This window comes from Bremia lactucae (genome assembly GCF_004359215.1).
Source record: "Bremia lactucae strain SF5 chromosome Unknown BlacSF5_NotPlaced_19_SHOA01000004.1_2068294bp, whole genome shotgun sequence".
Lineage (NCBI taxonomy): Eukaryota > Oomycota > Peronosporomycetes > Peronosporales > Peronosporaceae > Bremia > Bremia lactucae.
In genome coordinates, this window is record NW_027152031.1 from 22,527 (window position 1) to 44,783 (window position 22,257).

The following is a 22,257-nucleotide window of genomic DNA, read 5'->3' on the forward strand; positions in this document are numbered from 1 at the left end:
TCGAAAAACAAAGTGGTACGAAACAAGGATGCTGGCTTGAAAAGCAACATCCAAGAAATTTAAAACGTCTGACTGTAAGAGACAGTGCAAAAGTCCTAGATCGACTGGAGAGTCGATCGTAGAGGATCTCGCTGTGGTAGCGCAACCACAGCTAGAGGCAGTTGGGGAGGATACTCCTTGAATTAAACTCGAGAGAATAAATATCCAAGAAACTGCAAGAATAAGTCCCGAGAAACGTGTGGTTAAAGGCTCCCAGGTATCTTTGAAAGTAAGTTCCAAAGAGGAAACAGAGAGATTAAATTTCTAAGTAAACAATGGATCAAGTGTAGGCGCTTTTACACTTGATCTGATAGCGCCTCCGAAATTAATTTCGGAGATAACTTAATTGTCAACGCTTGAACCGAAACGGTTATTGCGTGATCTGCGTAGTAGTAAAGTCAAGCAGATCTGCGTACTTGTCACAGGTGACAATTACGTGGCCGATATCCGGTCGGCAATAGTATTTCCTGAGAACGAACGGATTCTCAGTAGCTCATCGATGGACGAAAGTGTCCTCGATGAGAAGACTCGGAATGAACGTCTTACGTCCCAATCCTGGGAGTCTTTGAAGACAAACCCTCTATATAATGATCTAGTAGAATTTAAGGATGTCTTCCCTGAATCAGTACCGTGCGAGTTGCCTAAGGACAAAGGCACTCGACACGAAATCGACCAAATCCCAGGCTCAAAATACTGTGTTATAAAGCAATGACCATTGCCTCGTGAACAAGTTATAGCGATCGACAAATTCTTTGCCGGACGCTTAGCATCGGGCCATGTGAGAGAATCAACTTTCCCACATAGCTCACCGACCTTCTGTGTGCTTAAAGCAACACGAGGATGGCGGATTGTGCATGGATTCAATAAATTGGACGCTGCAACCAGCTTAAACACCGATACCACTAAAAGACGTAATCATTGATGGTATGTCAAAGAGTACCATCTTTTCGTCAATGGTTCTGAGGGATGGATTCTATCAGATCCTTATGCAGGAACAAGATATTCCGTTCACAGCAGTACGCACCCCAAGAGGTATGCTATTGGAGAGGCTAGTCATGCCACAGGGACTTAGTAATGCCCCTGCGACAATTAACAGATGTGTAACCAATCTGTTGCGATCGATGCGAAATTTGCACCGAGCTATTTTGATGACGCCATGAACGGAAAGTTTGACGTTGAAGTCCATCGTACCCACGTCCGAAAGGCTCTTACACTTACGCGTAAGCACAAGTTGTATGCAAATCTCAAGAAGTGTATATTCCCTGCAAGCGAAGTACCACTTCTTAGGTGCATCGTGGGTAAACACGGTGTACGCCTGGATCCAGAAAATAACAAGGCGATCGCCGATTGGCCTGTGTCAGTCGATGTAAATGGCTTAGGAAGTTCCTCGGCTTAGCGGCGTACCTGCACAAGTACTCGAGCAATTATGCCGAAATGACAGTACGTCTTTCTTCTTTGTTGAAGAAAAATAAATAATCATGGAACGCTGATTGCCAGCGTTCCTTCGAAGGTAATAAGCAAAGCTTGATGCAATCGCCAATCCTGGCAATTGCTCACCAAGACCGACCTTTTCATGTGGTCTGTGACGCCAGCGATTTTGCAATCTGCTATGCGTTAATTCAAACGGACACAGACGACGCAGAGCGCGTCGTCTGTAATCAATCGCGTCAGGTACAACCAGCTGAACACAACTATTCAGTGCATGACAAGGAACAGGTCTATCTCGTGAGAGATAGACCTTTCATTGTATATACGGACCATGCGTCTTTACGCACAGCCGCAAACAGTCCATACCACTCGCATAGAATGGCGAGATGGTTGTCTTTCTTCGCGGAGTATAACTTCTCCGTGGAGTATAAACCAGGACGACTTAATGACGTCGCTGATGCTTTTTCGCACCGGCTCGTTTTGAGCCGGCTGCGCAAATTAAAAGTGAGCATAAGGCCACTATTGCAACAATAAGTGTCCCACCGTCAACATTACTCGACGACGTCAAAAGAGCTAATCAAGAAGATAAGGCTCTTAAAGGGTTGATGGATTACCTTTTTGATCCATCCCAACAACCCTTAAAAGGATTGTTGAAATTGTATAGGTCCTCAACAGATCGATACAAAACACGCAATGGATTACTGTATTACACAGCCATTTCTGGCGACAAATCTCGTGTCGTCATACCCACCCAAAATGATTTGCGTTTATGCATCACGTATGAATTCCACGATGCACCAATAAGTGGTCATCCTGGATGTGAGAAGACCTATCTCACGATAAGTCACGACTTCTGCTGGCGACGCCAGTATGACTTCGTCCGCAAGTACATACGTGCTTGAGAAGTTTGTCAACAGGTGAAGCCCAGTGCTTCATCTCGTGCTCCGTTACAACCTCTGCCTGTTCCGGCAGAGTGTTGGTAGACTGTATCCATGGACTTCGTCTCCGGATTTTTCCCTAAGACGAACATAAAAAATGTGGTATTCTTGTTTTTGTTGATCGTTTCAGCATAATGGTACATCTTGCTGTAGTACCGGAGTCGATAACAACCAAAGGCTGTGCTCGTGTCTTTGTTGACACGATATTTTACTCCATGGGTTACCCCACGAGCTGGGCTCATCGAGACCCTGGATTCACGGCGGAATTTTGGCAAATTGTGTTTAAATTACTTGGAACACAAACTCCCGGAGATGTCGTGTAATCTATTCCTTGCCAAATTAAAGGAAGGAAAGATCCACGAAATAGTCACACCAGTTCCAGGAGAGAACTTGGTGGACTTTTGCTCATCGTATACAATGGACGAGAGCGTCCTAGAAACGGACAAAAATAAACGGTTCGCTGCACAAGGCTGGGATGCCTTGAGAGACAGTCCGTCCTTTGAGGTTCTGTGGAAACATCGCGATGTGTTCCCAGAAGAAGTGCCGAGCCGCCTAAAAGTAGACAGGGGCATCGGGCACGAAATAGACCTCGAACGTGGCACCAAGTATTGTGTAACCAGGCAATGGCCGTTGCCGAAAGAACAAGTCGATTATATCGATGAGTTCTTCGACAAGCGAGCCAAGGCGGGACATGTGCGTGAGAGCAAGTCACCTCACTGCAGCTTGAAATTCTGTGTGCGTAAACCCAAGGTGGATGGCACGTTATTCATGCTAACAATAAGCTGAATACGGTGACCATACCGGCGCAAACGCCAATCCCGCGGAAAGATGTTTTGTTGAACTCCATGGGAAAGTCTTTCTTTTTCGCGTTGAATTAAAAGGATGGCTACTATCAGGTACTCACTCATGAGAGAGTCCGATGTAGCCGAAACGGCAGTAAGCACCTCAAGCGGTTTGCTCTAGGACCAACCTCACCGACCCCAGTGGCCGAGTGGTTAAGCACTGGAACTGTGACCGGGAGGTACGTGGATCGATACCCGCGGAGGGCGGTACGATGACACATCGCCGGAGATAGGCTAAAAAGCAGACGAGCAACCATCCAATGGATGGCCGCCCTGCCAACCCGCACCGAAGGTGTGTGATAGTTGGGTGGGAGGAGGCCCTGTAGCCGAAATTCCCCATAGTGTAATGAGGGGTGCGGGGTTCCATTAAGAGAACTTCGTCAAAATTGAATCTCTAGGACCAACCTCAGGACCAACCTCAGACCGACCTCAGTGGCCGAGTGGTTAAGCACTGGAACTGGGACCGGGAGGTACGTGGATCGATACCCGCGGAGGGCGGTACGATGACACATCGCCGGAGATAGGCTAAAAACCAGACGAGCAACCATCCAATGGATGGCCGCCCTGCCAACCCGCACCGAAGGTGTGTGATAGTTTGGGTGGGAGGAGGCCCTGTAGCCGAAATTCTCCATAGGGTAATGAGGGATGCGGGGTTCCAATACGAGAACTTCGTCAAATTTAATCTCTAGGACCGACCTCAGTGGCCGAGTGGTTAAGCACTGGAACTGTGACCGGGAGGTACGTGGATCGATACCCGCGGAGGGCGGTACGATGACACATCGCCGGAGATAGGCTAAAAACCAGACGAGCAACCATCCAATGGATGGCCGCCCTGCCAACCCGCACCGAAGGTGTGTGATAGTTGGGTGGGAGGAGGCCTTGTAGCCGAAATTCCCCATAGTGTAATGAGGGGTGCGGGGTTCCAATAAGAGAACTTCGTCAAAATTGAATCTCTAGGAGTGGCTTGTAATGACCCAAGGGTTGAAATCGCACCGGCGACATTCAACCGAGTGGTGGCTCACGTCATGCGTCAGCACCGTGCCTACGCGCCCCATTACTTTGACGATGTATTCGTGCATAGTAGGACCGCAGACGGGCTGGGCGTAATAGAGTCGCACAAGCGTCATTTAGACGCTGTGTTGTAGACTCTGAAGGACGCCATACTGTGCGTCAACTTGCAAAAGTGCGTCATAGGGGTTCCTGAGATACCTGTGATTGGCTGCATCGTAGGTACACATGATGTACGAGCAGACCCAGACAAGGTAAAACTGGTAAAGGAATGGTCAATCCCACGGCATGTGAACGTTTTGCGCCAATTCCTAGGACTCGCTAAAATATGCATAAATATAGCAATATCATGCTGAGCGAACAAAACCGTTATCTGACCTCCTTAAAAGGACGCAGAATGAATTTGGTTAAAAGAACAAGAAGATGCGTTCACATCTGTGCAGCAATCTCTTGTAAAGGCACCGGCGGTGTTGGCATTGCCAGACGCGGATATGCCCTTTAGCGTCGTCTGCGATGCAAGTAATTTTGCAATCGGTAGCGCGCTCACGCAGAAGGATGACGACGGCGTTGAACGCGTCAATTCTTATTATTCCCGGCTTTAAAAAGCCGCAAAACGGAATTACTCCATGCATGACAAATAGCTACTTTTTATGAAGTATGCTCATGTAAAGCTTCGAGTGCTCTTATTGGGCACCGAACCATTTGTGGTTTATACGGATCACGCATCATGTGCGGACCTCAAAAAGCTCACCGCACCTGTCGCATAGAATGGCAAGCCGGCTTACGTTTTACTCTGCATTTAATTTAAAAATTGAATACAAGCCGGGCAAGTCGAATGTCTTGGCTGACGCTTTACCGCGCAGACCAGACTTCGAATGTCTTAGCTGGCGCTTTATCGCGCAGACCAAACTTCGAGGTAAGAGACCAGGAAAGCGTGTCTAGTGCTAAAGCACAATTTCAGCCGTCAACGTTGGCAGCCATGAAGGCAAACCTCGTGACGAGCTTGTTAGCCTCTGAATAAAAGAGAGCTACAGTCAGGACGACCATTGTCGCTTGCTGTTAGATCACTTTGATAGACGAAAGGTAACCCTTCCGTCGCACCTGAAAGGATGAGACACGTTTTATATTAACGGACTGCGCCACATATCTCGTTTGTTAGCAGCCCGAGGCTTAGTGGGGTGGCCCTCACTGTGCTCGGTGCGAAAGAGGAACATAGTTTCGTCAATATGACGATGACCCGCGAGGGTATCATGTCAAAGATAGAAATTTACCCTAAGGACCCTGCCAATTTAGCAGTGGTCAATAAACTACGTCCTACGACCGACCTCTCGGCGGTCTCATAGGCGAGTTTGATGCTAAAAGCGTGAGCGAGGCTCAACGCTTTGTGGATGAGCGATTAGCCATCGCACGAAAGGTCCGTGACGCAATGGCAAGTGCACAGGACAAGCAAAAAGAATATGCGGATCGAAATGGGCGCAAAAATACTGAACGCTTTAGAGTGGGTGAAAAAGCACTTTTCAGTACTGCTACCCTATCTAAAAATATAATTTTTGTACTGCCTGACGGTACTACGAAGTTGTTGCCGCGTTTCATTGGGCTCTTTACAATGGTAGTAGAGGTTAAAGACCTAAATTATAGGCTCACCCTTCCCCCGTATATGAAACGCACCCCGTATTTTACGTGGGTCGTCTGAAACGGTTTGTAGACCCAAATGAGGTCACATACTCATCCGTCTAAGGAGACCGATGGTGACGTCGACTGAGAGTCGAGCGTCGTTCGGGTGAGGGGGACAGAGACAGCGAAAACTATCAGCTGACTGACTCCTCCCACCACGAACAGGACTCGGAGAGCGAGGGGCACCACGCGAGTAACGCGGATCCCTTAGCATTATCTTCTCCAGAAGATCCAAGCGAGTCTTCAGGCATTCATAACCCTGACGAGCCTTCGCTCGGACATCATAAAGATCCGAGGTCAGTCGAAAGACTTGACACTCGAGATTCACAATACGTCGTTCAGCAGCGCTTAACGCTTGTGTCTGTACGGACGAAGGAAAGGCAGCCGCGAGTAGGTTGGCGAGATCGCCACTCCTATCGGGCGCCGCTTGCACTGATGGATGCGGGTGGGAACCAACGCTTCCTTGTTGGAAGGTTGCTTGCCCACCGCTCCGTGAGGCAAAGGTATCAGATCTTCGCTTTAATGGAAAGGTTAGCCGAAGTATTTTGAACTCTTGGGAACCGATCGATACCCTACGTATTGATGTGCCCGTCTTGGTGGCTGCCTATAAAAAGGAGCATCAGCTGAGGCCTCTTCGCTATTCTCAAAAGGACTAGCAGAAGTAGCGTTGTGAGTAGAAACAGGGGTAACAGTACCGCCCATGATTTCTTTAACACGCAAGCGGGCGAAATTAATTCGTTGCGACCGCTGTTTCATCGCATCGGAATGCGGATGAATGCGGCGCATGAATTCTGCCTCATATTGGTCGGGCGTTTCATTTGAGCGCAACGCGACCGGAATCGGGAAAATACGCCCAAGCGATTTTCCCTGAGCCCTCCATGATTGAAAGACGCCATAAAAACTATGTGCGTCTAGACGAGCTATGAGGTGACGGCAACGGTGTCGACTCATTGTAGTTGACAATGAGCGACGGATCAGCATCCTCACTGTTAAGTGGGATTGATCATTTAGCCCCGTTAACGCGATAGCAGCAGTAGCTGTCGGCGTTTCGACAAAGGCATTGGACGCGGCCGGCGCGTTAATGCGGCGCGTGCGCTTCGCGCGTGGTTGAGTGGTGTCTTCGCAGACGACCCACAAACGCTGCCCCTTTTAGGTGGCATATCAGGCTCCGTGTAAGACACAGGTAGCAAGCGACAAATTAGAGAACTAAGCGGCGTGTAAAGCTGCTCGCTGTTCCTCTGTCCTCTTTGATAAATGTCAAAAGTAAATTTGTTCTGAAAGGGGGGATGGTGTTAAGGGCTAAAGTTCCCAAATGTTACACAGTCCCCATTAAGTACAAATGGTAAACTTAACGGGATGGTCTATTACTTAAGTAAAGTAATTAGACCCACCACTTGAGTGTGGTTCACATTGTGACCCACCACTTGAGTGTGGTTCACATTGTGACCCACCCTTGTGTATGTGATGCACATAAATGCATTCACGTTAGGAGGGATGACGCCTAGCGTAATTCGTTACGCGAGGTATCTAGAAAGATAAGTAATTAGACCCACCACTTGAGCGTGGTTCACATTGTGACCCACCCTTGTGTATGTGATGCACATAAATGCATTCACGTTAGGAGGGATGACGCCTAGCGTAATTCGTTACGCGAGGTATCTAGAAAGATACGCTCGCAATATATATTAGTTTTATCTACAGAGATGACATTTATAATTGGTTAAAATAGGTATTTTTTCGATTACGATCAAACAACCATTCTGAAAATACTTCCTACTTGATAAGTGCGCACGAGGAGTCGGATCACAGCTCCCGTGACGACACGTATACCAGAGTACTTAGTGCGTTAGGAGAGGTCGCTTAGGTGCCCACCACAACTACCTCACTGCACGCGAGAGTAGACGGTCAAACCGTTTCCTCGCTGTACTAGGGTGTGTGCTTAAGTAGAGCGTGGCCGCATTAAGACGTGCCCGCCTACACCGCCAATCGTTACAAGACACGATTGTACGGTGCGCAGGAGGCGCCATTCTTAGTTAGACATCAATATAATAAGTTCAGCAGTAGATAGAAGATCGTTACGTAGAAACTGAATATATTAATACTGTTAAAGTTTTCACTAATTCTAATCTTTTGAATTACCTTTGGTAGCTAAAGCCCCCCCCCCCCTTTGCTACTTAAAACCTTCCTCTGTACCCTTGTGAACGTTAAGTTTCGAGGCACCTAACCTACACTGTAATCAGTGTAAGGTTAACTAGTGCTGATTAGTACTGATGAAGGGTGCGCTGCCACATAGCGCACCTCCAAAAGTGTCTTGTAACGATTGGCGAAGTAGATTTTAAACTTAAATCAACCAATCAGCAGAACTATTTTCTTGTTGCCTCAAAATTCCCAAATTTGGTAATGCTGGAATTGTTAAGTCAAAATTAACAAAGGATAATAACTTTGTACTTCTTTAATTGTTTTTTTCTTATAGGAAATAATATTTATTTTTTCTCTTATAGAAGAAAATATTTATATAATGGACCCCATTACACGATAATGCGCTTAAGGGCCATCTGTAACGGGGCACTGCCGACTTGTACTGCTTCAGTACAAGTCCACTTCACACTGCTTCAGGGCGAGTGGTGCCTCACGTCACTTCACGTCCATTGGTGCGTGCAGAGGAAGACTCTTTTTTTTAATCACTTGCTTTCAAAAGGTTAAAAGTAAACTGTATGTAATATAATTAAGTTCTTCTGTTTCTATCTATTTAATACTTACTAACTTACACACTTATACAAAACATGCAATAAAGTCTTATGTGTCTCTCACTTTGCGCGCGTCCAGTTCTGACTGGACCGCGGAGCAAGCAGATATAATGGTATATATCTACCAATGGATAAGCTTTTCGAATATTACTATGTAAAGTAATATTCTTCAAATATTATCTACCTTTTAGATAATATATTAATTAACAGCCTTTAAGTGTTAACTTCATGTAACGATACACCCGTTACATCACCCCTCCCTTAAAGACAATCACGCTGACTGTCATTGAATAGAGTGGTCACTTTACGACCACTTGATTGAAAACGATCTTAATTGGTCGGAACCGTTATTTCTAATTATATCGCATGATTAACGAGTCCGTGCGATGTGGGAATAATGCGGCGCCTTTGGCTGCGGTACATGCAGCCGCGGACGACGCATTATTGTCTCTTGCGGCAGACGTTTCGTCTGCCGTAGTCTCATCTTCTCCCGCAACACTAGATGTTACGGGTGCACGTAGTGAGTCACCACGTGGAGGCGACCCCTCTTTGGAGGTCAACTATGAACGCGATTCGGACGAAATGGCCGACTCGGGGAGAGTGGAACAGTCGCCTTATCGTCGTTGGGCGGCTGACTATGAGCCTTCAAATGAGGGCGCTCAATCGGATAGACGTGCTAATAGCGTTCCGCTTTAGCATGTTTGGTTCCGACGATGAGAATGATTCCTCATCGCCAGCACCGTCTCCCGTGCCGTCACCCGCGGTTATTTCTTTGCGTGGTAATGACGATGGCGTAAGCCATCGTAATAAAAGTAAGTGTGGTACCCCTGCTTCAGTGGGTACCACTCAGGGGAGTGCAGGCAATAAAATGTCTCGTCTTGTACCTGAGAAAAAGCCGTGGCTTTTGCCCGAACGGCTACTAAGTAGCTTGTCTGGAGAGCTACTCCTCACAATAAATATCTTTACTTATTGCGACAAAGCTACATGGCCTGATGCTTTTCTTAAGCATCGATGGCATAGTGGCAACAACAAGCGTTGATGCAAGCATGGAACGCGTTTATTCGCAATGTCAAAGACATTGGACGCGAAGCCTAACTTTAAAGACTTAACGCGATTCGCGTTAAGTTTGATAAACGAACTCCAACCGGTGCAAAATTTAAACTGCATCGGTTGTCTCGTGAGGCAGGACTTCCATGCCTCACGTCGGGTGATCCCTGTCCGTGTTGTGTCGACAACACGAGACGGGTAAAAGGGGATGATTATTTTCTTTCTTCGCCCTGGGGAAAGGCTCGCATCTCTATTAAGATGCACGATACGGTTGACGTTTTGCAATCGATCTATAAGCGCCATACTCACGGACAAGGCCCTCAACGTCAACAATTAGCTGGGAACGAGGCTCCCAGCTGTCATGCGAAGGTGGATAACCGCGCCAGCGAACAAGATAACTCGTTCGCTGCCCCTTCATATCACGGTAGTTAAGAATACGTTCCACTAAGAAACATTGACCACCGCGGGAATCCACCAATGGTTGCAGCGGAGGGGGGGGGTAGATCCTACCTGTGTGTCGGATCTAGAGTCGAAGATCGACAAACTCGACCACTTCCTCCATGTATTGGAAAAGGGTCTTGATCACGAGCGCGGTAAGCGTCACTTGTTGAAGCAGACGGTGCAGGCTCACTATATAGAACGGTTGGAAGACCGTTCGAAGAGTGTGACTCAATGTTGGAGTACGGAAAAACCACGCTCTTCGTGACGAACCGAAGTATCACGCTCTTCGTGACGAGCTGTCGTCAGTTCATCGCTATTTCGAGGATCTTCGGACACGACATGAGAATCTTCAGTTTCAGCATGAGAATCTGGTAAGAGCCTTTTAAGGATTTTTGAAAAGGATAGTCAGATTCGTCCGCGTACTGATGGTACGGGCTGAGCCGAACAACGTAAGACGTAGGATGCGAACGCATCCTACGTGGCAATTTTATTATGTATGCATTACCTCTGCGTTGCAGAACACGGAATAGTCCAATGAACTTGGGTAGTAGTCTACTGCTACCTACATAAGTGACTACACGCTTAGGTAAGTTTACCGTAGAGAGTAGTACTAGGTCATTAATTTTCAATGAAAGAACATTTACTCCTCCATGTTTGTCTGCGTTCTGTTTCTGACGGTTCACTGCGTTAGCAATGGAATCCTGTACGAAATGGACTACGATTCTCGAGCTAGCAGTAATTTCTCTAATGACTCATTTGTGTTGTCTTTTTCAGTGCGCTTTGTGAGCACTGCCATGAGATCTTTCTCTTCTTCTTGTTGATTGCTTCGACATAGACATCATTCGCGTCGTTGTTTAATTCGACGCGTGATGAGCATGAGCCAAAAATGGTTTTGCTCGTGCGAGCATAAAAGCCTTAAGCCACACAGCTTCTTGAGTGGCTTCTGATAGCGCCATATACTCCGCTTCTGTAGAAGATAGTGTAACCGTCCGTTAATTCTTGCTGCGCCAGCTGATGCAGCCACCGTTAAGCACAAAACGTACCCGCTGGTACTAGATAACCACAAATATTATAGCCGACTTGTTGCGCTTGACGTAAACACAGTGATCCATTTCACACTTGTCTACCCTCCCTTAAACTAGAGGATCCCTTTAATTGGGTAGGCATGCGTAGATGGCGTAAGCTGTTCTCGAAGAACGGTGCATGCGCCTACAATGCATACACCGAACTTTTGATGGCGAATTCGACCATCGGAAGACTCGCTCTAATTCGGATACGATTGAACGAAACCTTAAAGCATCTCTTCGAGGACACGATTTACGCGTTCCATCTGACCATCTGTCTCTGGATGATCAGAAGTTGACATAGTCAGCCGTGTTTCGAGAGATCGGATCACGGATTGCCAAAACTCCACCGTAAACCGTGGATCTGTATCGGGCACCAGTTCATGGGTAAACCGTGGAGTTTGGGTACCGTGTCGATAAAGCCACGGGTACAGCCCGGAGCCGTGATCCACACTGGTACTGCAGCAAGATGTACCATCTTGCTGAATCTATCTACAAAAACAAGGATTCCATTGTTTTTGTGATCGTCTTCGGAAAATTGTAGACGAAGTCCATAGATACGGACTGCCAACATTGTGCCGGAAATGGTAGAGGTTGGAAAGGTGCACGGGATGAAGGGCTAGGCTTCACCCGTTGACATACCTCGCAAGCACGAATGTACTTGCGCACGAACTGATACTGGCGGGGCCAGCAAAAGTCGCGACGCACTGTAAGATAAGTTTTTTTCACGTCCACGATGCCCACTTGTTGGTGCATCGTGACACTCGTGAATAATGCGCAAGCGCAAGTCATTGTGTGTTGGGACGACGACACGTGGAGTGTCGCCGGCAACGGCTGTGTAGTAAGTAAGTCGTTGCGTGTTGTGTATCGATCGGATGACGATTGATATAAAGCCGGTAAATCTTTAAAATATTAGATGGATTTATCAGATGATCCATAAAACGCAGAAGGTCTTTATCTTCTGTGTAGGCGTTATTTATGTCATCAAACAAAGTTGATGACGGAACATTTGTAATGAGTGTTGTAACAGTGAGAATAATGTTACTGTTGGAGTGCGCAGCCGGCTCGAAATCGGGTCGGCGTGATAACGCATCAGCGACGACATTAAGTCGTCCTGGTTTATATTCCACGGAGAAATTATACTCCGCGAAGAAGAATAGCCACCTCGCCATTCTTTTCGAGAGGTGTGGGCTGTTTACGGCCGTGCGTAATGACGCATGGACCGTATATACGATGAGCGGTCTATCGCCGAGAAGATAGACCCGAAATTCAGCCAGTGCATATTTCATGGCAAGGATTTCCTAGTCATGCACTGGGTGATTGCGTTCAGCTGGTTGCAGCTGACGCAATTGGTAACAGACGACGCGCTCCGCGCCGTCTGTATCGTATTGCATTAACGCACAGCCGATTGCAAAATCGCTGGCGTCACATACCATCTGTTTTGATCTGCAATCGCCAACATGAGCGATTGCATCAAGCTTTGCTTGGTATTTCAAAAGAGCGCTGCCAATCAGCGTTTCGTAACCATCTCTAGTCTTTTTTCAAGAAACGAGAGAGATGAACTGTCATCTCGGCATAATTGCGTGAGTACTTGTGCAAGAACGCCGCTAGCCCAAGGAACTTTCTAAGTTTCTTGACATCGACTAAAACTGGCCGGTCGGTGATTGCCTTGATCTATTCGGGATCAGGGCGCACGCCGTGTCTACCGACGATGCACCCAAGAAGAGGTACTACGCTTGCAGAGAATATACACTTCTTAAATTTTGCGTACAACTTATGCTTTCGCATAAATGTAAGAACCTGACGAACGTGAGTTTTATGAACTTCCGAGTCCGTCTTCCCGTCCATGGCCCGGCTATGGATGAATACATCGTCAAAATAACTTGGTGCGAATTCTCGCACCGGTCTCAACAAATTTGTTACGCATCTGTTGAATGTTGCTTGGGTGTTACTAAGCCCCTGTGGCATTTCTGGCCATTCCCAGAGCATCCCGCTGGGAGTGCTCACTGGATGTCCCGTTCACGCATAAGGATCTGATAAAATCCATCCATTAGATCCATAGACGAAAAAAATCGTACTCTAAGACATACCATCTATGATTACGTCTTTTCTAGGTATCGGCGTTTGAGCCGGTACCGTTGCAGCATTCAGCTTATTGAATGCGCCACCCTCCTGTGGCCTTTCGCACACAGAAGGTCGGAGAGCTATTAGGGAGGTTGACCCCCTTACATGGCCTGCTTTTAATCGATCGATAAAGAATTTATCAATCGCAAGTACTTGTTCACGAAGCAGTTGCCACTGCTTCATGACATAGTATTTCGAGCCCGGTTTGAGCTCTATCTCATGTCGAGTGCCTTTATCCTTAGGCAACTCGTATGGAACTGATTCAAAGAATACATCCCTGAATTCCATCAAATCTTTGTAGAAGGAGTTGTCTTAATTGACTCCCAGGATTGAGTAGTATATCTCTCAATCCGAGTCTTCACATCGAGGACACTTTCGTCCATCGATGAGCTGCTGAGAACCCGTTTGTTCTCTGCAAAAATTACCGCTGACCGTATATCGGCTACGTATTCGTCCTCTGTGGCGACTACGCAGATCTGCTTGATTCTACCACTACGTAGATCTCTCAAGAACCGTTAAGGTTGTAAGGTTGGTAATTGAGTTATCTCCGAAGTTAACTTCGGAGGCGCATACAGATAAAGAGTATAAGCGCCTACTCTTGATCCGTCATTGACCAAGACATTCAATGTCTCGGTTTCTTCCTGGGATATATCCACAGGCTGCACGCAAGAATTATAATGTCGACGTAGATCACCACAAATATCATGGCCATTTCATCGCGCTTGACATACACGCAATGGTCCATTTCGCACTTGGTAAATCCAGTCTTGCACATGAACTCGTCAATTGTTTGGTTCCACATTCGGGGAGACTGCTTAAGGCCGTAGAGTGCACGCTTGAGCATGCACACATGATCCGGGTACTTGGAACTGATAAAACCTTCAGGCTGGTTCATGTAAATTTCTTTATCCAGCAGACCATTAAGAAACGCTGTCTTGACCTCCACTTGGTGTAGAACTAGACCATGCTGAGCCGCTATACTCAGAATAGTCCGAATTGATGTGAACTTGGCCACAGGGGCGAATTTCTCTTCAAAGTCCACTCCGTACTTCTGCAGAAAACCGTTTGCAACGAGGCGTGCTCAATGAATCCTTCAGCACTTTCTTCCTTGAACACCCACTTGCTGCTTATCGCTTTTGGGCCGCGTGGCAGGACCACAAGCTCCCATGTCTCATTCTTGGTCAGCGATTCAAATTCAGATGCGCACGCTTCTTTCCACTTGCTGTCGTCGCTGGATTCCATAGCTGACATCTATGATGTCGGCACTTCTCTTACTGAATCCACAGCTTACGCATTGTCTTTTTCTTCTTCCTTGATCGACGTAAGCAGAGCTGACATGTCTTCAAGAGGCATCTGTTGACCTTGGGCTGGCGTTGCTTGGGTTTTGGGGCTGGTAAGTGACTTATCTTTGAAGTTAACTCCGGAGGCGCAGACACATCAAGAGTATAAGCGCCTACTCTTGATCCGTAATTAACCAAGACATTCAATGTCTCTGCTTCTTCCGGGGATTTTTTCACGGGCTGCCGAGGGATTAATCCCTCGGGATGCTGAAGTCTAGTCACTTCAGCATTTCAGATTTGAGGATATTTCTCCTTAAGTACGTGGGGACTTATTCCCTTAACGTCTTTCCGACTGTGATTGCGCTATCACAGTCGGGTCCTCTACGGTCGACTCTCCACTCGACCTAGGATCATCGTGTTGTCCCTTTTGGACAACCGGTATCTTCCTTGAATGTCGCCCGCTAGGCGTACATTCATGTCTCAATACACTCGACTTATTCGAGTAGTGGATCTTCGGCGCTGTGCATTCGCAGAGTCGCTGGTAGCTGACTCCACAGTGTAATTAGTAATCACATTGTGATCTTGTGCAGTCGTACTAACGACCGCACCACAAATGCGGCCATCGCACTCATTCGTAGTACATCCACACTCTTGTGGACGCTCCATGACGTTCATCAGATGGCCATCTGAACAACAAGTGGCAGACATCGTTACGGATCGATGCTGCCAGCTGATTCTTGGCTCATATTTTCTGAGACAACGTAAACCTAGAATGACATCAAATTCTTCATCCAAATTCAGTACAATGAAATCATCATCATACTGTAAATCTTTTAACGTGTAGTGAAATCTCAGTACGCGTTCCTATTATCGGTGTGCCTGTCCCTAACCGCACCGTCATCCTCGTTGGAGGGATGTCGCGCTCAACATATTTGAACCTACGACCCTCTAGCGACTGGCGACGAATAAAGCTATTCGACGCCCCACAGTCCACTAGGGCACTAAATGACAAATCATTTGTCACTTTTTACTTCAAGGTGATGGAGGATACGATGCACAGTCTATCTCCGAGGAGATAGACCCTAAATTTAGCCAGTGCATATTTCATGGCAAGGAGATCCTTGTCATGCACTGGGTAATTGCGTTCAGCTAGTTGCAGCTGACGCGATTGGTAACAGACGACGCGCTCCGCGCCGTCTGTATCGTATTGCATTAACGCACAGCCGATTGCAAAATCGCTGGCGTCACAGAGCACATGGAATGGTCTGTCTTGATCTGCAATCGCCAAGATGGGTGACTGCATCAAGCTTTGCTTGATGCCCTCAAAGGAACGCTGACAATCAGCGTCCCATAACCATTTCTCGTTTTCTTCAAGAGACAATGGAGATGAACTGTCATCTCGGCTAATTGCGTGAGTACTTGTGCAAGTATGCCGCTAGCCCAAGGAACTTTCTAAGTCCCTTGACATCGACTACAACTGGCCAGTCAGTAATTGCCTTTTTCTTTCCAGGATCAGGGCGTACACCTTGTTACCGACGATGCACCGCTTGCAGCGAATATACACCTCTTGAGGTTTGCGTACATCTTGTGCTTTCGGATAAGTGTAAGAACCTGGTGAATGTGAGTTTTATGAACTTCCACGTCCGTCTTTCCGTCCACACCCCGGCTATGGACAAATACATCGTCATGTAACTCGGTGCGATTTCTCGCACCCGTCTCAACAGATTCGTTACGCATCTGTTGAATGTTGCTTGGGCGTTACTAAGCCCATGTGGCATTTCGAGCCATTTCCAGAGCATCCCACTGGGAGTGCTCACAGCTGTGTACGGGATGTTCCGCTCACGCGTAAGGATCTGATATAATCCATCCATCCGAACCATAGACGGAAGATGTAACGGGGTGTATCGTTACAAGAAATTAACACTAAATGTTGTTAATTAATATATTATCTAAAAAATAGATAATACTTGAAGAATATTACTTTACTTAGTAATATTCGGAAAGCTTATCTATTGGTAGATAAAAGTTATTATATCTTCTTGCTCCGTGATCCAGTCAGCGCTGGACGCACGCAAAGAGAGAGACAGATAAGACTTTCTTACATGTTTCGTGTTAGTTTATAATTAAGTTAGTATTTAATAGATGGAAACAGAAGAACTAAATACAGTTTACTTCTAACCCTCTTTAAAGCAAGTGTTTTAAAGAGAGTGTTTCTCTACACGTACTAGTGTACGTGAAGTGACGTGAAACACCACTCGCACTAAAGCAATGCGAAGTGGACTTGTACTGAAGCCGGCAGTGCCCTGTTACACCTTTCGCACTTTCTTGTCCGTCCAAGGACCACACTCTTTCATCTAACATGGACATGTTAGATGATGGAAATACGCACCCCGTTTGGCGCGATAACTACTTCTTTCTAATGACATAGGAAGAAGCGCGATCGAATCAATGAGTTCGACCGTACGGAATGATGCCATCCTGACCATGCTGTTCGGTTTGGACAGAGATGCCCTCCATTCAGCCATCGCCAAGTTCATACAACATGAACTTGACGAGGCGAAGGAGAAAGCAGCCTTGATTAATCAGCAAAGCTCTCAACAGGCAGAACTGTTGAGGTTGCAGCAGGTACAGATGGGAAGATGCACACGGGTCGTCCCGAAACCTTAAAGATAGACATCCCTAAGTTAAGGGGAGTCGAAGAAGACTTTCTCTTAAGATGGTTTGTCGAGTTGGACGATGCCATAAGGGCTCGTCACATTGTCGATGAGCAAATGCAAGTCGCATTTATTCCGTCAAACTTGGCAGGTCGTGCCAAAACTAGGGCACTAGGTCTTAAGTTGCGCGACCCATTTGTCTTTGGTTCTTTTAAGGCCCGGCTCAAACAGACGTCTGAACGGCCTAGGACTGAGTTCAGAGCTCAGTCACAGTTTCTGAAACTCAATCAAGGCAAGCGTAATGCTCACGCTAATGCCCAGCACATACGACTCTTACCGAGTTGTATCACAAACAACCCAGTTCATGAACACACATTGATTACGGTGTTCATGCAAGATCTTACGGATGGTCCCGTAAATACCCACCTGTTCCGCTTGAAACTGGATAGCCTGAAAAAGCAACATCCGTTGCGGAAGAGGAGGACTTTAGCTTGGACAGGCTCAAGCTAATTCGTTATCGTGTCGTCCTCCAAGACGACATGAGCTTGGACGTCCAGAACCTATGGACCATTCCAATGTCGAAAGCGAGAGACCTCGCTTTTGAACAATAAGCGATTGCAGAAATGCAATTGCTGTCAAAAGTTAGGATGCCCTCATGACTGTAGTGCCCCACGCCCAGTACCGAGAGGTACTGAACGTAATTATGGACCGAATGCCAAAAAGGGCAACGTTCGCGGGTCCGACGTTGTCGCGGAATCGCAACAACGAGGCGGACCACCAAAACAAAGGTCGGGGTAAGTAGGGACGCAACGCCCTACTGATCCAGCAACCTCAAGAGAATTTGCACTATCTTGGCAAAAGTTGCTCCAGACACACAGTCATTGTGTGTCGCTGCACCTGGCGATGAGGTATCTGCATCACCGTACAATAAAGGTATCAACAGCTTCAGGCAAGCTCGCAAAACTTGTCAAGAATTAGGCTTACCTCACGGACCATAATCTTAAAGACAACAGGAAATTCTACGCAGGTGAAGACGCTTTACAAAACGTTTTAGTGTGCATCGTGGCTGAAGGTCGCGAGCAAATACACTATGAGATGCTTACGTGTCTGAAAGCCATCAGATAGTACAACAAGAATTTGCTCACAATCAATTGCGGGCATATACGGACCATGCGTCATTATGCACGGCCGTAAACAGCCCACACATCTCGCAAAGAATGGCGATGTGGCTATCCTTCTTCGCGGTGCATAATTTCTCCATGAAATATTAACCAGGTCTATTTAATGTCGTCGCTGATGCATTGTCACGCCGGCCCGATTTCGAGCCGGCTGCGCATTCCAACAGTGAAAATAATTCCAACACTCGTTACGAGTGTTCCGTCGTCAACTTTGTTTGATGACATAAAGAAGCCTACACAGAAAATAAAGAAAGACTTCTACGTTTGATGGAAAATCTGATGAATCCATCCAATAAATCTTTTAAAAAATTACCGGCTTTATATCGATAGTCATCCGATCGATATACAACACGCAACGGCTTACTGTACTACATAGCCGTTGCCGGCGACACTCCACGTGTCGTCGTCCTAACTCACAATGGATTTGCTTTTGCGCATCATGTAAAAGCGTCACGATGCACTAATAAGTGGGCATCGTGGACGTGAGAAAACTTATCTGACCGTACGTCGCGACTTTACTGGCCCCGTCAGAATCAGTTCGTGCACAAGTACATTCGTTCTTGCGAGGTGTGTCAACGGGAGAAGCCTAGCCCTTCATCACGTGCACTTCTTCAACCTCTACCACCTCCAGCAGAATGTTGGCAGTCCGTATCTGTGGACTTCGTCTTCGGATTTTTTTAAGACGATCACAAAAACAATGGAATCCTTGTTTTTGTAGACAGATTCAGCAAGATGGTGCATCTTGCTGCAGTATCAGAGTCAATCACGGCTCCGGGCTGTGCCCCTGTCATTATCGACAGGGCATTCAGACCCCCATGGTTCACGGCGGAGTTTTGGTTTTGGCACTCTGGGTTCCGATCTCTCAGAACACGGCTGACTATGTCAATTTCTGATCATCCGGAGACAGATGGTCAGACGGGACGCGTCAACCGCGTCCTCGAAAAAATATATCGAGGTTACGTCCAATCGTATCCGGATTGGAGCAAGTTTTTACTGATGGTCGAATTCTCCATCAACAATTCGGTGCATGCGTCTACAACACATACATCGTTCTTCGTGAATGACTAACGCCATCCACGCATACCCACCCAATAAGAGGAATGCTCTAGGTTTTTTTGGGGGGGGGACTCGCACGAGCAAAACCAGCTCTCGATCATTCTAATCACCCGTCGAAATTAACGACGACGCGAATGATGTCGATGTCGAAGCAATCGACATCGGAAGAGAGAAACTCAGCAATAGTGATGACACTATCGTTCCAAAATAATAAAAATAGTACCATCAAGGAATTTTTCGCGGAAAAAGAGAAATATCTCATGGCAGTGAGCACAAAGCGCACTGTAAAATACAAGACAAATGAGTCAGCACAGGATTTCTGCTGGCCCGAGAATCAGAAGTCCGTTTTGTACAGGATTCCATCGCTAACGTAGTGAACCGGTAGAAACGGAGCGCAGACAAACATGGAAGAGCAAAAAATTTTCTCATTTAAAATGAATGACCTAATGACCTACTACTCTCTACGGTAAACTTACCGAAGCGTGTAGTCACTAATGTGGGTAGAGACGGCGAGCTGACAGGAAGTCAAGCGTCGCATGAACCGACACAGTGCCTAGAGCCTGGTGCGGTTGGAAGGGGTGCGTTAGACAGGAGAGAAACGGCACCCGCTTCCCAGTCAAAGGTCGTGGTGACTCGAAGAACGAGTACCCGACAGATTAGGACGATGCAAGGCACACAATAATCTAAACACGACGACTATACCGGCGCAAACGCCAATCCCGCGGAGAGATGCTTTTTTGTTGAACTCGATGGGAAAGTCAACAATCTTTTCCGCGTTGGTTTCAAAGGATGGCTACTATCAGGTACTCATGAGAGAGTTCGATGTGGACGAAACAGCTGTAAGCACCCCAAGCGGTATGCTTTAGGAGGGCTTGTGATGCCCCAAGGTTTGAAAATGCACCAGCGACATTCAACCGAGTGGTGGATCGCGTGATGCGTCAGCATCGTGCCTACGCGCCCCATTACATTGACAATATATTCGTGTGTAGTAGGGCCGAGGACGGGCTGAGCGTAATAGAGTCGCAAAAGCGTCATTTAGACGCTATGTTGCAGACTCTGAAGGATGCCCAATTGTGCGTCAACTTGCAAAAGTGCGTCATAGGGGTCCCCTGGATACCTGTGCTGGGCTGCACCGTAGATACACATGGTGTACGAGCAGAACCAGACACGGTAAAATCGGTAAAGGAATGGCCAATCCCACGGCATGTGAAGGACTTACGCCTATTCCTAGGGCTCGCTAATTACTTGCATAACTATAGCAAGCAATTATGCTGAGCAAACTAAACCGTTACCTGACATCCTTGAAAAGGACGCAAAAATGGGTTTGGTTAAAAGAACAAGATGATGGGTTCACATCAGTGAAGAATCTCTTATTAAGGCACCAGTTCGGCATTTCTAGACGCGAATAAGCCCTTTAGCGTCGTCTGCGATGCAAGTAATTTTGCAATCAGCAGCGCGCTCATGCAGAAGGATGACGACGGCGTTAAGCGCGTCATCTCTTATCAGTCCCGGCTTCTAAAAGCCGCGGGCTGAATTACCCTGTGCATGACAAGGGGCTACTTCAATTAAGTACGCTCTTGTAAAGTTTTGCGTGCACCCAATGGACACCGATCCATTTGTGGTTTATACGGATCACACATCACTGCGGACCACAATAAAGTCACCGCACCTCTAATCTAGAATGGCAAGATGGCTTACATTCTTCTCTGAATTTAATTCCAAAGTTGAATACAAGCCGGGCAAGTCGAATGTCTTGGCTGACGCTTTATCGCGCAGATCAGACTTCGAGGTAAGACACCAGGAAGTGTCTAGTGCTAAAGCACATTTTCAGCCATCAACGTTTGCAGCCATGAAGGCATACCATGTGTTGAGCTCATTAGCCTCTGAAATAAAAGAGAGCTAAAGTCAGGACGACCATTTTCGCCTGCTGTTGGATCACTTCGGTGGACTAAAAGTAACCCTTCCGTCGCACCTGAAAGCTAAGCTAAATCGCTTTAGCTGCAGCGATGGCTTGTTATGGCATCATCTGTCACCTTGTGATCCCTTGAGAATATATGTGCCTCATGACACAGATCTCAAGCTCATGATCCTTCACGAGCTGCATGATGCACCATCAAGTGGGCATCTGGGCAGTGAAAACACATTCTTACGAGTGTCAGAGGAATTTTGGTGGTCACACCTATATAGATGGGTGGCTAACTGTGTTCGCTCTTGCGAACAGTGTCAGCGCATTAAGCCTGCACCGTCCAGCAGTGCGCCACTGAAGCCGCTACCGATTCCAACCACATGTTGGAAGTCAGTAAGTCTAGACTAAATATTTGGCATGCCGCCCAATCATATGGGTCGGACGGAAATCGTCGTCTTTGTGGACAGAGCAAAATGGTGCATTTAGCACCAGGTAAAACATCGATCACAGACAAGGAGGTAGCTCTCTTCATCCTGGATCATGTTTTCCGACTGCACGGGATGCCCGAGTCCATAGTAGCGGACCGGGATCCACGTCTTACGTCTGGTTTTTGGCGACATGTATTCGAGCTGCTAGGTAGCAAGCTCCACATGTCGACCGCAGATCATCCCCAGACCGATGGCCAAAAAGAACGTGCCAATCGAGTCGTGGCGGATGTCTTACGCACTCTAGCAACTCCCAAAGAATGGAGCAAGCAATTGCTCTTTATGAATAACAGGGTTCACGCCAGTATGTGTGCGACACCGTTTTATAATAACGGACTGCGCCATC